Here is a 17,962-nt window from a genome sequence, read left to right as displayed (position 1 = left end):
TTCAAGCCTGAATTCTAAGCCACCTCATTTTCTCCTAGTATCTCCCATGTGTTAGCTTAAAAGAAAAACACAACTTATAAATGTAGAAAAGGAGAAGAGGAGACTTTGTTTCTTATAGAGGATTATAGCTTGCAGGTAGCCATTCTGATAGACTGGGAAGCATAGCCTCCAGCCAGAAGCCAGAAACAGATACTTTGAGGAAGGGTCAAAGGGAACAGGGATTTATGCTGAGTAGGGTGGCCACATATACGTATTCAATAAGCAGTAGGAGGAGTCATAATATTTATGAAAGGAGAAATTGTGTGTGTGTGTGTCCACATGTGCACACATGTGCAATACAGCTTCACGAGTCTCCATGTTCGAAAACTAGCGGTGATCTGAGGGTGGAGTTTTCAGCCCTCTGATGACAAAAAATAAAGGACAAGACACAAAAACTATTATTGGGCATTCTCCATAGACTGGCCAGAACTCCTCCATGGTCAGTGGTCTCTTAACAGGTAAAAAAAGGAGGGGAAGCAACAGGCAGTTGGTGGATATTAGTGGTGGAGTCTTTTGAAAGGGCTACTTTTTGTTTAGGCCTTAGTGAAGAAAGCCTAATTGCAATAAGCAAGCAGTGGGGTATAATGAGGCATGTCCAACCTTCCCATCTCATCATAGCCTAGAACACAGTTTTCAAGTCTACTTTGAGGTTCCCTTGGCCAAAAGATGGTCCCTTCAGTCAGCTAAGGGGCTTAGAATTTTATTTTTAGTTTATACATGCATATATGAGGTATAGACGTAAATAAAATTGTGTTTTCCTCTTACTAAACTGCCTTTTGTTACAGTGTTCTCAGTTAAGAACTTAGTAGAGAGAAAATTATTATTATTATTATTATTATTATTATTATTATTATTTGAGATGGGGTCTCACTGTCACCTGGGCTATAATGCAGTGGCATAATTATGGCTCACTGCAGCCTCTATCTCCTGGGCTCAAATGATCCTCCCTCCTGAGCCTCCCCACTAGCTGGGAGTACAGGAATGTCCCACCACATCTGGCTACTTTTTTAAAATTTTGGTATAAACGGTGTCTCACCATGTTGCCCAGGCTTATTTCAAACTCCTGGTTCAAATGATCCTCCCACCTTGGCCTCTCAAAGTGTTGGGAATACAGACATGAGCCACAGCTCCTGTCCAAAATTATTATTTTTCCTGCCCCTATGGCAGCATAATTTTCACTTATATCTCACTGGAAAGAATGGTGTCAAATGGCCATCATCAACTATAAGGAAGGTCAGCCAATACTCTCCTATTTCTATTAGTAAGGAAAGAGTGAATTTCGAAGGGACAGCTACAGGTTTCTGTATCACAATGTCTTCCTCCATTCTATCTCTCTAACAGAAGCATTTGCCAACTGGTGGTCTATGATGTAGAGGAATTTCTAGAAATAATTACTGAAATTTCTCAATTTCATTTATTTTCCTTTTAATGTCTTTTCTAAGTCAGTTAGCCCATGGGAGTACTGGATAGCTGTCACTGTTCTCCAAATGCAGTTCTAAACATGTCTATGGAAGAAACTCTTCTTTATTTCTTCGTTGTTATATATTTATCTCTCCAAATATCTCTGGGAGATAAAATCTATGGAACTGAACTCAGGCCAGGAATATAGGATTATGTACCCAAGGCGGATGCCTGAAGGCACATATTTACCACCTGCTTACACTGCAAAATGCAAATCCAAGAAGGATGAATGCTTTTGTTCTTTCAGCTGCTACAGTAAGAAATCAAACAGCAGTTCTGACACAGAGCAAATACAAAAAATTAACAACAGCTACCATTTATTAAGTACTTACCATATGCCAGACACAATGTTAAATATCAAACCAACTAAAAGGAAGAAGCTGAGGCAAGATCAATATAAGCAGAGAGTTTATTTGGGTCAAGCCTGAGAATTGCAACCTGGGAGCATAAATTTAAGTAGCTCCGAAAACACTCTGATTAACAACAGTGACAAGCAGGTTTTAAAGCTGCGTGCAGTGGCTCACGCCTGCAATCTCAGTACTTTGAGATGCCCAGGAGGATTTCTTGAGCCCAGGAGTTTAAGACCAACCCAGGCAACACAGGGAGACCCCCTCTCTACAAAAAGAAAGAAAAAAAAAAAGGAGATTTTTTTAAAGGAAAAGAAGATGCAGTTCACCAAGAATTTACAGAAGTTATTGATTGGCTATACATCATTATTTGCATCACAAATTCCAGGAACATAAAGATAATGGGTGAGGCAGCTAATCAAAAACAGAAATTCTTTAAACACCCATGCATGTGTGAGGATATGGGGGTGGGGGGCTATAAGTAAAGTCCCACTCTCATGTATTTCTGGACCTGACAATTTTTTCATGCCTGACATAGCTCAGACTGGTCTGAGCTATTTTTCTTTTCTAACATCTCCCTTACCTCCTAAATTCCTCCAAATACTCATGCTCATATATGAGTATTAGGGTACCTATTCCATAGATAATAAAATTATAATTGAAATAAATTTGCAGCTATAAAAAAAGAAGAAAATCATGCCCTTTGTAGCAATGTGGATGCAGCTAGAAGCCATAATACTAAGTGAATTAATTCAGGAACAGAAAACCAAATACCACATATTCTCACTTACAAGTAGGAGTTAAGCATTGGATACACATAGACACAAAGGTGGGAATAATAGACACTGGGGAATACAAGACGAGGAGGAAGGTAGGGAAGCAAGGGTGAAAAACTAACTTTTGGTTACTATGTTCACTATCTGGGTGACAGATTCATTCACACTTCAAATATCAGCATCACACAATATATCTTTGTAACAAACCTGCACATCTAACTCCTGATTCTAAAACAAAAGATGAAAAAGTGAAAAAGCATGAACAAAAAGTAAATAAATAAAATCGTTCTTTTCATAATACATTTCTCATATTTCACAGCATCTTACACATTCAGTATTCATTTCAATATTCCATTTTTTTCTACTTCTAAAAAAAATGTTTTAAAGACAAGCAATATTATGAAAAGTAGAATGAAAGGAGTGTTCTGGATGTGGTGTCAGGAAACCTGGCGGGCGTTCCCAGTTCTATAGCCAAAGACTCTGTGACCTTAGGAAAGTCAGAGTGTGTGATTTTTGCACTTTTAGCAGCAAAAGTATTTGTTTATCACTAAAAATATTTTAGGTCTCTTCCAAGATTAAAACATATGTAGATATTTCTAGGACAAAATAAATAACTAATCAGTTATATTCTAAAAGATAGACCAGAACCATTAAACCCCTGTACATATGTTCATTGAGAAATAAACTCCTGACCTAGCAAACTCCAGGTACACACACAACTCACAGCCATCCATATGTTTCTCCAACTGCACTTCTTTCAATACCCAGATATTGTTTCCTGTTAGGAATTCATCTAGCCTGATATTTTTGCTTCTTCCTTTCAACCTGAAATAATAAAAATAATCATAATCCATTTTAAAAGAGTTTATTCAATTGCAAAGCTGAGAATAGCCACTTGACTAACGCAGACTCCAAAGAAACAAGGTAAGTGCTCCAAAGCTGACAATTCATGCTTATATAGGCAGAAAACAAATCAATGACAAGATTACAACATTTTTCACAAAAGGCTGGTTTATGAGTTACAGCAGTTTGATTAGTTACAGTTGTTTTCCTTTTCCAATTTAAGAATATATTTAACATTCCATCATAGACAATGTGATGTGATAGTTTTGAGGCCTTTGTATAAAAGAAAAAAAGGAAGTTAATCTATAATGAAAATCAACAGTGGAAAGGGAAGGGGGTCTTCTCTGGCACCCTTTAGTCTTTTACAACATTTTGCAAAACAATGTAGATAAACAAAAGGCTAATCTACAATCAGAGGAACAAAGTTTACAGCTGCCTATGTTACAGCTGCTTGTCACATGACTAAGGGCCCATAATCACATTCCTTTAAGGCTCAAAATAGTTTAAATTTCCAATAGCTTTTATTTTGAATTACTTATTCATAAACTCCCTTTTGATCTTTCATGACTAATTGATCTGTCTCTGGAAATACTTCCGTAAATCAAAAATAAAATTTTAAGCCCCTCAACTGACTGAATGGATCTCACTCTGAGCCAAGCAAACCCAAGGAAACCTGAAAAGGTAGGTCAGGCCATGACAGAAAAGAGAGGGTCAGACATGCTTCTTTCTACTCTCTTCCTTTTGGAGTTCAGGTGCAACTGATCAGCATTAACATTAAAACAGAGATCTTAAGACTGACAAAACAGACTCTTTGTATCAATAAGATATCTCATTCCAACCTGACTCTAGTCTGACATCACATGACACATAAAGAAGGAAATCAAAATATTTTACCTCAAATATGTTTATTTGCCATATTTTCAAATGGTCCTGCAAAACTGTCTTCTGTGGGGGGAAATATGCATCTGTAAAGAATCTATATTAACGTAAATAGATCTCTCCCATTCCAGGCCTTCCCAACTGTGAAGAGATTAACTGAGAGTATGGCACCTCTTAAAGGTCTAAATAGACCATCTATTGTCTCTAAGGTTGGTCCTCTATGAGACTTCATCTATGTAATAAGAACCTTGATCTCCACAATGCCTTATCTTTTGACAGGCACTCCTTTCTATTGATTCCAGGTCTTTAGGTAATAACTTAACTCTCAATCCATTGCGGGTCAGGAAATCTTTGAATCTACCTATGACCTGTAAGCACCTCTGAACCTGTGCTTCGAGTTGTCCCACCTTTCTGGGCTGAACCAATATATACCTCACATGTATTGATTGGTGAATTACATCTCTCTAAAATGTATAAAACCAAGCTGTAACCCAACCATTTTGGGCACATGGTGTCAGGAGCTCTTGAGACTGTGCCTTGGCCCATGGTCACTCACATTTATCTCAGAATAAACCTCTTTAAATATTTTACAAAGTTTGGCTTTTTTCATCAACATTTCTCACACAGACTTACACCCACTTTAAGACTTGCCTGTGGTTTCCTAACTCTCATCAGTTTCATCAGGAAATCAATCACCTGCCTCTGTTTTTCTCCCTCTCTCTGCCCTATTTCAGCTTTCTCTCTCAGTCCATCTCTAGCATCTTTTGGTTCATTTTATGACTTTAATTGTGGCTTCTTAGTGTTAGATCTAGTACTACATCTGCAGATAGGTAAGAGGGAGCTATATATTTTGAAGTGACAGCTAAAAGGAAAGCCAGCATCTTTCACCACCACATCTCTTCAAAATCTTAGAAAATTTCCATAATTTCCAATTAAGCCTGCTTTCCTCAAGCTCTTGCACTTATGAAAATTAAATTATTTAACTTTATAGTATTGTTCTATTCTACTTCAACATGTTAAATATTTTATTTCAAATGAGTATGCTATTGCAGCTATATTATATAGTAAACAATCATATTTAGACTAGTGAAAACCCATAATCATTGATGAGATTTCATTTGCATATATTCAGATTCTTTCTGATAAAACAAATTTTAGCAAGTTAGTGGTAGGGACCAAGGAAAAATATCCATGTCCCCCTCTGCAGTTTTGCTGACAACCAGTTGACAAAAGGCAAATTAATAGGGGAAAAGGCATACAAAATTTATTTTAATGTGCATTGCTTGGGGAGAATCACAGGGTAAGATAATGATTACCCAATAAGCAAATGGAGTATAAAAGCTTATATACCCTTCCTCATAGGGGATGGAAGATGGGGAATGTAGACAACTCTTTGAGGAGCAGTGAATGATTATTAGGGACAATGAGTAGGCCCAGGGTACAGAAATTAACTTGTAAATGATTCTCTTTGAAATTCGAATGAGCCTGAGAGGCAGGCACTATCTTGTAACAGGTCCATCCAGGTGTGGTTGTATTCCTCAGTTGTCTGAGATAGATAATGAGATTTCAGGGAGGACAAGGAAGGCAATTGTGTTTGTTCTGGGGGATTTCCAGGTAGAAAAGGGAACTGAAGAGAACAGCCTCATTCTGTGCTTTGAAAGAGACAAAGGGTTAAGAGAAGGGGAAGTAATCCGAGAGACCTGAAGTTGCTAGTTTCATTCAGCCATATTGATGGCGGCAGCAGCCTATCTGGAGGAGCTGCTGTGAAGAGGCTGGCTGCAGCCGGTGAGCTGCGGCTGGGTCGTGCGCTCTGGGTCCAGAGGGAGCCAGGAAGAGGCAGGAGCCCTGCCCCCTTACCGAGTTGACAGGGCAGGAGCCCCATGCTCCCACGCCAGCCACAACCACCCAGCCATGTCTCCAGACCTCAGCATCCCTGTTTTCTCCGGGGCCCAGGAAGCCCCCCAGCCCCTGCAAGCTCAAAAGTGCCTGCTCCCACTCCCCTGCCTCTCCCTGCTCCCAGTGCCCACTTTGATTTTGGAGCAAAGTTGTGGTCAAGTCCGGGAACTGTTGCAAACTTGCTGAGTGTGTGCATGCTCAGGGCAGTGCTGACACAGCAGCCCCCCTTGCCACCTGGGCCCCCACAGGACTTTGGTCACTGACTAGTGCAGAAGGGAGGCCTGGGGGCACTAAGGGCAGCTCTGCATGGGGCTGCAGGTGTCCCTTGGTGCAAACAGCCTGGGTGCCATGAATGGCATGTTTATAGCTGGAGGCAGACAGGTTCCTGGGTGGAAAGGGGCAGGTCCCTGGTGAAACCCCACCTTCAAGCCAGGGCCAGCCTGAAGCCTGTGGGCTGGACTGCTATTTCTGGGTGAAATCTGTGACCTGGACTGAGAAATTATGGTGCTTTTTCTGGGCCCACCCATGGCTACCCATGGACCAATCAGCACACACTTTCTCCCTTCTGAGCCCATAAAAAGAACAGACTGAGTCAGATTCAGACAGATGTGAGAACCACCAGATGCGGGAAAGAACTACCCACTTCAGGTCTCTTTGACTCACCAGGACTACCAGCAGCAGGAGGGAGCTACCCATGTCGGGTCTCCTTGACTCATCAGGACAACCTGCCTATGGAAAGGAGCTATCCACTGTCAGTCTCCTCTGCTGAGAGCTGGACACTCGGGATGACATGCCTGCGGTACCCACTTTGGGTCTCCTGAGAGCTGTCGCTCAATGAAGCTTCTCTCCACCTTACTCACTCTCCAGTTGTCTGTGTACGTCATTCTTCCTGGATGCGGGACAAGAACATGGGACCTGCTGAATGGCGTGACTGAAAAGGCTGTAACACAAACAGGGCTGAAACTTTGCCCTCAACCCCCTGGCCCAACACACTGTGGGCAATGAGAAGGAGAGAAGAGCTGCTGCCCTTCAAGGGACCTCAGACCTAGGGGCTCCCCAAGACAGGGCTGTGACATCCTCTTTGTGGCTCTGTCGTTCCTGGCATCTCCAAGCTTCCTGGTGCCACTGCATTCCCCTCATCCAGACGTGGATGCCCACAGTGGAAGCCTCGTGTAGTACATCTGGTTCAGCTGCAGCCTCTGTCAGCAGCTGTGCGGGTGCCTGGAACTGCCCACCCTGTTGCAGCTGGCACACCTGGCTTTGCGCAGTGGCTGGACCCTGAGCTTGTGCACACACGCCTCACTGTTCTGTGCCTGGCTTGCCATTGGGAGGCATGGGATCTGGGCCAGCAGCACAAGCCAACCACAGCCTGCCAGGCCGAGTGGGCGGAACAAGCCCAATGGGCGCAAGCAATACTCATGCAGAAGATGCCACGGGTCACAAAGGTTTTGGGCTGGCAAAGCAATACTCCAAGGATCTCATGACAATATTTTGGGGTGAAATATTTTGGTTTCTTTTATAGCCAATCTATTAGTATTTGAGAAAAATGCCTGATTTCAGTGACTTAGATATTATGCTCCCATTACCTTCCATTTTCTTTACCTTTTCTTGTTTAGGCAAGTGACTTAAATGCTCTAGGCCTCCATTTCTTGAGCTGTAAAATAAGTGTCTGAAGAAGCTTATCTAAATAATGTAATGTTATATTATGTTATGACAGGGTCTGACTGCCACACTCAGGCTAGATGGCAGTGGCACAACCATGGCTCACTGCAGCCTCAACTTCCCAGACTCAGGTGATTCTCCCACCTCAGTCTCCTGAGTAGCTGGGACTGCAGGTGCGCACCACCACACCTGGCTATTTTTGTATTTTTTGTAGAGACAGGGTTTTGCCATGTTGCCCAGGCTGGTCTTGAATTCCTGGGCACAAGTGATCTGCCCACCTTGACCTCCCAAAATGCTGGAATTACAGGTGTGAGTCACCATGCCCAGCCTAAAGAATGTCATTTCTAATGACAAAAAAAAGACTTATTTTTCTCCCCCATCTATCAAGAGATATTTTTAAAATCATGTAAATTTTTAATACATTTGATAAAACACCATCAAGCTTCTACAACTGTCTCATCCCATTTATAGGCTCCATGAGGGAACGCATAAATTATCTTAATATTAAAAAATGCACAATTATGAACAAAATACAAAATATTTTACCCCAAAGTATATGTCTTAGCATATTTCAAGATGGCTATTCAAAGGGGTTGCGAACACAAGAATAGCTGAAAGGCTGTCTATTTGTGGGGCAGATTTGTATCTGCAGAGGAAATTTACATTAGTAAAGTGAAATAAACAGCAGAGGCGAACAGGCCTTTTATGAACACTCCCCTCCTTAGATCTTGGAATAATTATCTCACAGGAAAAGGAGACTAAGGGTCTGACAAAGAAACTTGTACCATAGGCAACCACATACTCTTTGAGAGCTGCTACCTGTGAAGTTTCATCTGTATAACAAGACCACCTTTGCTCCATGCCTTTCCTTCTCTCTCCCTCCCATAAACTGTCCTGCAGTGCTTCAAGCCCCTATTCTTTCTGTGACCTAAGGATAGTATAAAAACTTGAGCCATCTGGCACTTTCATTAAGTTTTCATATTTTGCAGGACTCTTGTGCACATAATAAATTTGTGTGCTTTTTTTCTGCTAATCTGTCTATTATCAGTTTGTTTTATAGACTCAAATTATCAATGCTTCAGAAGGAAGGAAAGGAAATTATCTTCCCCCTTACAGTTAGAAAGTTGGAGTTACACAGGATGAAAAGGGCTAATGTGCAGAATGATTACTATTATTAATGATACTGTAATATATACTGAAAATTTGCTAAGACAGTAGATTTTAGGTTCTTTTACCATGAGCATACAAAATGGTAACCATATAAGGAATGAAAATGTTAGTTGCTTTACTGCAATAATCATTACATTAAGTATATGTATATTAAAACATCGTATTTTACACTTTAAATATGTACAATAAAAAAGATTTTTAAAATGCCACCTTTGGCCAGGTGCTGTGCCTCATGCCTGTAATCTCAGCACTTTGGGAGGCCCACGCTGGTGGATCACCTGAGGTCAGGACTTCAAGACCAGCCTGACCAACATGGCAAAACCCCATCTCTACTAAAAGTAGACACAAAAAAATTAGCCGGGCATGGTGGTGTATGCCTTAATCCCAGCTACTCGGGAGGCTGAAGCAGGAGAATCACTTGAACCCGGGAGGCAGAGGTTGCAGTGACTCAAGATTGCACCACTGAACTCCAGCCTGGGTGACAGAGTGGGACTCCACCTCAAAAAAACAAAACAAAACTATAATGGTAAACATTAAATAGAAAATGTTTTTAATGGCGCAATATTAAAAGATTTTCCCCCTAAAACTCTCAAACTATTTTGAAATATAATGTCAAAATAACCTGAAAAATAACTTTCCAAAAAGTTCATTTTAATTAGCATCAACCCAGAAGCCAAAGGGTTCTTGTATCCTGGAACATTTTTCAAAAAGAAAAGAAAAAGAACTCATAATTCTGACATCTTTCTTTTACTATTTATGAAACTTAAATTTAATGTCAAAACTTACATAAAGTTCAATTAAGATAATATCAGGAGCAAAAGTTGCAAAAACTATAATAAACCGAGAGAACAATCACAATATAAGCCAGTATTGTTTAAAGTCTGTGTGCCAAGAAATATATTACATATATTACTTACTTCTGTCATGTACCTTTAAAGAAAAAACTCTAATTTGTCCAAAATCACACTATTAGTAAAAACAAAGGATAACCTCTGTCTCACTCTGACTTTCCTAATCTCCGTGCTTGCCACCTGACTGAGCTTCATTTTCTCTGTTTACAAGAGTGACCACCCAATAATTAGTTAGTATATCTACAAAAATATTTGACATATTTAGTGGAAGATATTATTTTATTATCATCTCCAGAGTAACACACATTTCAGGCTTCCTCCCAAATCCCCTCATCTGGCATTTCTTGAGCTACAAACCCATAAAAAAGGTTTAGTATGTTACTTTGGATATTCTAATGTTCAACCAAATTCAAGAACCATTGAACTAGATTTAAAGCTTTTTTCAATAGGAAAACAGCATCAATTTTAGGAAAACTGTGTTAAAAGAAAATCTTCAGACAAATTAAATCTAACAGAGTTTAACTGAGTAAAGAATGATTTGTAAATTGGGCAGGCCCCAGAATCACAGCAGATTCAGATACTCCAGCTTGGTCAGCTGCGTGGAGGAAGATTTATAAACAGAAAAAGGAAAGTGGTGTACAGAAGACAGAACTGAGGAATAGAGACAGCTGGGTCAGTTATAGCTCAGTGTTTGTTTGCCTTATTTGAACATGGCTTGAACAGTTGCCCATCCTTGATTGGCTGAACGTCAGTGATTGGCACAAGAGTAGAGTACAGTATGTTAACACATCCAGTTAGTTTGTGGTTCACTACCTATAGAGAAGCCTTTATGCTACACTTAAAATATGCAAGAAGGGAGCTTTAGGCTAAACTTAATTTACAACAATTGTATAATAGAATAATACCCAGAGAACAGTTATATAACAGCACTGAAATATTTGCAGTCAGGAGAGGATTTTGAATTTGCAATTTGGGATTTATAAGATTTGAAGTTTTAAACAAGACTAGCCTTAACTTGTGTTATTATTTGAGGATTATATCAAATTAATTAATTCAAGAAACTATGCATGGTTTCCATAGTAGACTCTATGTTTAATGACTCTCAATTAATTATCTGTGGTCATTAAAGTTCCAAGTTAAAGCTTTCCTTCAAGAATTGGTTTGTCATCAAAAGAAGATTAACCTTATGAGTAACTATAACAAGGTAATGATATCCAGATTAGAAGGTCTGGTTGTCAGGACACTACACAGATGCCACTTTGTCAAAAAAGTTTATTACAGTCCGTGTGCATTTAGACTTCTTTAGATAAATTCTAAATATTTCTGCCATAAATTGAGATAATATAAAGAACCTAGAAAAAATTTTCTAAATCACAAAATTCTCCAAAAATACACATTCTTAAAATATACCAAAATGTGTATATGATTTCTGTGGTAGACTTTAGGACTATTAACAAATATTTTGGTTCTTCTCCTGAGCACATGGCAGAATTAAACTTTTTGTATGCACTTGAATTTTGGCATAGCCATGTGACTCTCTTTGGCCCATGAAGATGTGAGCAGGAGTGTTGTGTATCACTACCAGAAGAAAGCCTTAAGAACCAGTTTATCTGTATTACATTTTATTTTTCTCTGACATGCAACTTGAAATGTTTCAGATGATGGTTACATTGTCCTTGGTCCTGGAATAAGAAGGACATGAAGGAAGCTCCCAGGTAGCTTAGGATGGACATGCTATGTGGGCAAGAAATAAGCCTTTGCTACTTTAAGTCCCTAAGTTGTAGAGATTGTTCACTATCACAGCATTACCTCACTTATTATGTCTGACTTATTTGCAAATCAGAAGCTCTTATGCCTTTTCTTAAAATATATGCCAATACCAAAATGGCCCTTTTAAAATTGAGTTTGTAATTTAAAACTAATTTTGTAAATAAAAAACAAAAAAAAAAAACCATTGCAATAACAACCTACAAAGATAACTGAAGTTTCTCTATATGTATAATTTCTTAATAACTATGAAATGCAACACCAAGAAGTAAAAATTCAGCTTTCAATCTTGTATGTCGGTTTGAGTTATGCAAAAGGAATTGAGTGGAATTTAACCTTGTTAACAATATGAAGCAGTGATCTTAAGACGCTTGAAAAGAGGGGCAAACCCTTCAGGCTGCAATCAATAGCTATGGCAGCAAAGGAGCTGTTATGTGTGTTCTGTTTAAAAGACAAATTGCTCTTTTATTGACAGCCATTCTCTGCTGTGTCCTATTTGAATGATGAAAAGGAACCAGCAGGGCTCCAAAATTAGCAGAGAAAGCACATCCATCTCAGAGGGAAAACACACAAAGTTACAAACATTTTTCTGTAAAAAAAAAAATGGTTATACAAAACACCTGATAATTAAGGCTCTTTTCATAGCAAGTTAATTCCAAAACGATGAACCTCTTTTTATAACTGCAAGGGTGATAGCAGCAGTGATTTTCCATTTCTCCTCCCAAGGACGTTCCTGACATAAGATTAATTTCACAGAAACCTCCCTCACCTTTCTTTAAACTTAATATTCTCATCCTTTAGAAGCATTTCTTATTCATTTTAGAAGCTTAGGAGGTACTGCCATGCAGGGATTGCTCATAATGACATAAAAATTGGGAGCAAAAGTACCCATTTTTAAATTCAGGTTATGTAAACTTACCAATTTCCTTTAAATAGATAGGAAGCATCACCCTATAGCAGCTTGCAGTGTCTGGCACATAGTAGGCAATCTGCTCTCTTCCTAATATATGAATAATGCATTTCATCTTAATTTATGATTTCATATTTATATACCAATATACCATATTTCGTATTGTATAATAGGACAACTGTTCTTTGACATAAATTATAAATGTTTAGGGGAAACAGTCCTAGGTATTATGTGTCAGTTCACATCTCTCACATACATAAGATTTAAATTCACATTCCATGAAAATGAGAGATTTAAGATATTTTTATAAGACACAGTCTTGCCCCACACAGAATATACAACTAAAGGACACAAAAGGTGTGCTCTTCCAAGACCAATTTCTTAAGCAAAATAACTTTATGATTTTACTACTAAAATATGCATGGTGCCAATCATAATTTAATGTAATACCATACTACTGATATTGAAAATCCCATATGAAGTATATCAATTAAATCCATAAAATACATACTTTATTTTTATTAAGCAGAATGCGTAGTTCTTTACTGTACCTACTTTTGCAACCTACAACTCAAACTAATAGACACATTTGCTACAGAAGTCAGATTCCTCTTCTAAAGTCAGACATGAAAAGGGAGATAACTATAATGATGATGATAATTAACATGATACATGGATAGATGTGAATAACCAATTACAGAATGTAGCTCTTTTGAGCTAGCAGTTATTTAAAGACATGATAGATGACATATTTCAGAGATGATAGATGACATATGACACATGACATATTTCTCTAATGATGTCCGTCACAAATAAAGTTCTGAAATAACAATATTTTCCCAATAGAAAGCTGAATGAAACTATATCAACTACCATAACACAATATTTATGCATTCAACAAATACTTACAGCACAAATGTTTTATGCACAAGAGGGAAATACACAGAGTTAGAGTGAGTCAGACTCTGGATTCAAACCCGGGCTGCTGCACTAACTAGCTGTGTGACCTGTAGGCAAACACTAAATCTACATCAGCCTTGTAAAATTATTAATAGCTATGCTATACAGTTTTTATAAGAATATAACAGACTGGGCACAGTGGCTCACGTCTCTAATCCCAGCACTTTGGGAGGCCAAGGCGGGCAGATCACGAGGTCAGGAGATCGAGACCATCCTGGCCAACACAGTGAAACCCCACCTCTACTAAAATACAAAAAAGTTAGCCAGGAGTGGTGGCACATGCCTGTAGCCCCAGCTATTCGGGAGGTTGAGGCAGGGGAATTGCTGGAAGCTGGGAGGCAGAGGTTGCAGTGAGCTGAGATCACGCCACTGCACTCCAGCCTGGCGATGGAGCAAGACTCTCTCTCAAAAACACACACACAAAAGAATATAATAAAATGAAGTATATTGGTCTCGTGGCACTGAGTCTGCTGTAAATAGGTACTCAATAAATGTCAGCTACCGAGGTGCACTTTACTAGTGCTTACCAATATCCAAGTTCTTTTCCTTTCAGGATCATAGATTATATTTCCCAGCCCCCTTACAGTTAGGCTTTGCCATGTGACTAGTTATAACCAATATACTATGACCAAAATTGTCAGCAAAAGTAAAAAAAGAAGACATTTTGTATAGTGGAACTATAAGACTGAACAGCTGTCATCACCCTTGTTTTCTGAGTAATTATGCCTAACAAAGCTATATCTCAATCAAAAGCAACATGTAGCACAAGTGAGTGATCAACTTTCATTCTGTTAAGCCAGAAATTGGTATCAGGAATGCGTTACTACTCTGGATAAACCTAAATTATGTGGCATTGAATAAGGAATTAGATGTAAGGTTGAAAATTGCAATTTGAGAATGCAGGAAGAAAACTGTCATGAAAGGTAAATAGGGGCACAGATTATGAAGCTAACGATCTTGTTCTTTTAGGGAAAAAGAGTAGACAGTTGAATGGTAGTAGACTGTATTTAGCTCTGATACTGGAAAGATTTGAAAGGAATTATAAGAAATGAATGAGCTCAGGAATGAACTGGTCAAATTACAAGCAGAAATAGATGGGAATAGAGAGATATGTGATCCCACCTATGAAGGACAAGCTTGTATCAGATAAACCCATCTAACAAAATCAGCCAAAGGTCATCAGAGAGCAGCAGGAAGACAATACTTGAGTGGATGTTATCTGATAGAAAAGAGAAATGGCTTGTGATGAGTCCAATATTCTGCATTGTTTTGCTCTACATCGGTCAATTTTTCATCAGTGCAAACAAACTGAGAAACTGAATAAAAAGAAACAACCAGGAAGCATGTTACCTTAGCAGAATTTTTACAGTCTTATAGGATTTGGAAGAAAAAAAATGAAGTTCAAGGTACAAAGAAAACTAGGATTAAGGAGTCAAAATTCAGAAAGAATAGAGAAGAAGTGGAGACTGATAGCAGCACTTTATCCTTAAAGAGTTTGCTGACTCATAAGTAGAATGGGGCCAAGAGAATGAGAAGTCAAGCAGAAAGCTGATGCTAAGAGGCAGACAGCGCAACGCAACTTTCTGCAGTCTCACAATACTGGTGTTGGTGGGGTTCCCCGAGACCACTCTTGGGCTCAATGAATCACTAGAAAGACTCACAGGACATAAAAGCTGTTGTATTCACGCTTATGGTTTATTACAGAAAAAGGATACACTTTGGGATCAGCAAAGGGAAAAAGGAGTATAGGAGAAATCCGGGAAAAACCAGGAGCATTTTTCAAGTGTCTCCTCTAGTAAAGTCAAACAAGGACTTGGTGCATTCTCCCAGCATCTGTGTGTGACAATATGTTCGAAGTGTTGCCAACCAGGAGAGCTGATCTGAGCTTTGAGTCCAGGGTTTTTATTGCGGATTAGTCACATATATGTGCAGGGCCTGCATGACCGACTATCTGCTCAGACTCCAGCCCTCTCACAGCAAAAACAGGCATTCACCATGAATCACACAGGATAAAGTTATCTGGTAACACCGGTTCAGTGTGGCCCAAGGAATCAGGAATACAAGAACAATCTAATCAGGCAGAATATTCCAACAGCTCAAAGGTTATATCCCAGGGGCCTGGGCAAGGCCCAGTTCTGAAAACCAGCTTTTATCTAGAATGTACAGGGTTTGAAAAGCTTGGCCTGCTGTTAATCATTTTCTGCATAGTTGGGAAAACAAAGGTTGTGACTGAAATGCCCCCCAAGGATGCTGGACCCAGATAATCATCGTAAGTTTTAGCTTATGATTTAGTAGGGGCCTCAGAATGGTTATATAATAGGGAGAATGTTTCCCCAAAGGTATGAACATTCTAATCCCTGGAATTTTTGAATTTCTTGGGTTATATGGCAAAGAGATTTTAAGGAGACAGATGGAATTAAGATTGCTAATCAGCTGACCTTGTGATGAGAACATTATGCTGAATTATTTGTTTGAGCCCAAAGTAATCTTATGATACCCTACCTTGTTTTAACCTGATTGACTCTCACTTAGCTGAGAGAGCCAGATTCATTTTGGTTTATTCATTCGCAGCCCCTTATCCCCTTCCCTTAAGGACATAACTGGTGCAAGCTGACTCCAAGCACATTCAGGAACGCACTTACTGTTAAGATATTGAGGCAAGCTGTACCAGCAGCCCCTGGGAACGCACTCGGTTGATGGTACCCAAAGCCCCTGCATTTATCTGTTTGTGATACTTTAAGCCCTTGCACCTGGAACTGTTTATTTTTTCTGTAACTGTTTCTGTAACCATTTATCTTTTAACTTTTTGCTTGTTCTGCTTCTGTAAAATTGCTTCAGCTAGGCTCCCCCTCCACTTTTTAGACCAAGGTATAAAAAAAAACATCTAGCCCCTTCTGCGGGGCTGAGAGAATTTTTTAGCTCTAGCTGTCTCTCGGTCGCCGGCAATAAAGGACTCCTGAATTAGTCTCAGAGTGTGGCGTTTCTCTGTAACTCACTCGGTTCCAACAATCTGTGATTACAGGGCCCTTATATGTTGAAGAGGGAAGCAGGAGCGAGAGCGTCAGAGACAGAAAAGGAGATGTGATAAGGGAAGCAAAGTTTGGAGTGAATTGGGCCAACATTTTTAGGCCTTAGAGATTGAATGCTTTTGAATATGGATGATGGACCCCAAGCTAAGGAGTAAAGGCAGTCTCTTTCAGAAGCTGGAAAGAGCAAAAAGCAAAAAAAAAAAAAAAAAAAAAAAATTCCCTAGAATTTTCAGAAGGAAGATATCACTGACAACACCTTAATTTTAGCCAAGTGAGACTCATTTCAGTTTAATGATTTCTTGATGTTTGAAATGCTTGTTCCCTGGTGCCATAAAGAAATTGCACTTGAACATAAATTTATTTAGTAAGGCCATTTTTACTTCCTGCGGAAAGGGTACACTCGCAAGAAGTTTTGCCACAAAGGTACACCGAACAAAGGAGACAGGGTCATTTATAACCTGATGCATCCTCCCTACTGCTGTGTCTGGTTTCCATTGGCTGGAACAGGACCTCACTTTCTGTATTTGTCCCGATTGGCTAGCCACTTAGAACTTTTTAAAAGAGGCAAAGGTAGAGGGAACAAAGGAAGGAGGAAGTAACTTGTAGAATGCTGAAGAAAGTAAAAACACTTTTAAATAAGGAAGAGGAACAAGCTATGACCTAATGCTTGCTTGGACCAGTTTAAACATGCAAGGGTAAATATTTAGGCTACATTGTGGGAGCTAAGAACATAAAGTACATTGATTTTTTTATTACAGCTAGCAAATATTTAAGAATGTTAGCACAGGTCTTTGAATAAATTTTGCTTCTAAGAGAAGTTACTATTTATTCCTAATTAGACGGGGAGGAAAGTCTTTGAAGAGGAACCTCTACTTTACTTTTTACATTGAGTTGTAAGATAATTAACTTGTCTTGTTATGAACTATTAAGTCTACAGTGATTTGTTTCAGCAGTCACAGGAAACTAAAACTTAAGTGCAAACCTGAAATTCATAATTATTTTGTGATATATTAATACTCTTTCATTGGTAACCAATAGAGCTAACCAACAAGTATACGTGGAATAATTTTTAAAACAAGCATATTCTAGGCAAGTCTCAAAAAGTTTTAATGGACTGATATCCTATGCTTTAAACTTGCTGATCACAGGGCAGATATGCTAGATATCCATAGATATTTGGAAACTTAACAACTACCAAAAAAACTAATAGGTCAAAAAAGAAATTAAATTAAAATTATGAACATTTTTAAACAAAATATTACATATAAAATGATTTAGAAAGTAGAAAAAGTTTTGTTTAGAAGGGAACTTAATAGCTTTAAATATTTTTGTTAGAAAATAAGATAAGCTGAATACCAATTATTTAAATATT

At 38.8% G+C, this 17,962-nt stretch overlaps 1 long non-coding RNA gene across 1 annotated transcript in view; it reads right to left on the bottom strand.

Moving 5' to 3' along the window:
• The window catches only part of LOC129393211 (uncharacterized), a 212,605-nt gene that overhangs the window by 85,459 nt on the left and 109,184 nt on the right, over window positions 1-17,962 (bottom strand). The window lies entirely within an intron of this gene.

The sequence above is a fragment of the Pan paniscus genome, chromosome 8 (genome assembly GCF_029289425.2).
Source record: "Pan paniscus chromosome 8, NHGRI_mPanPan1-v2.0_pri, whole genome shotgun sequence".
NCBI lineage: Eukaryota > Metazoa > Chordata > Mammalia > Primates > Hominidae > Pan > Pan paniscus.
The sequence above is the reverse complement of the archived record's forward strand: the minus strand, read 5'-3'. Positions and strand labels throughout refer to the sequence as shown.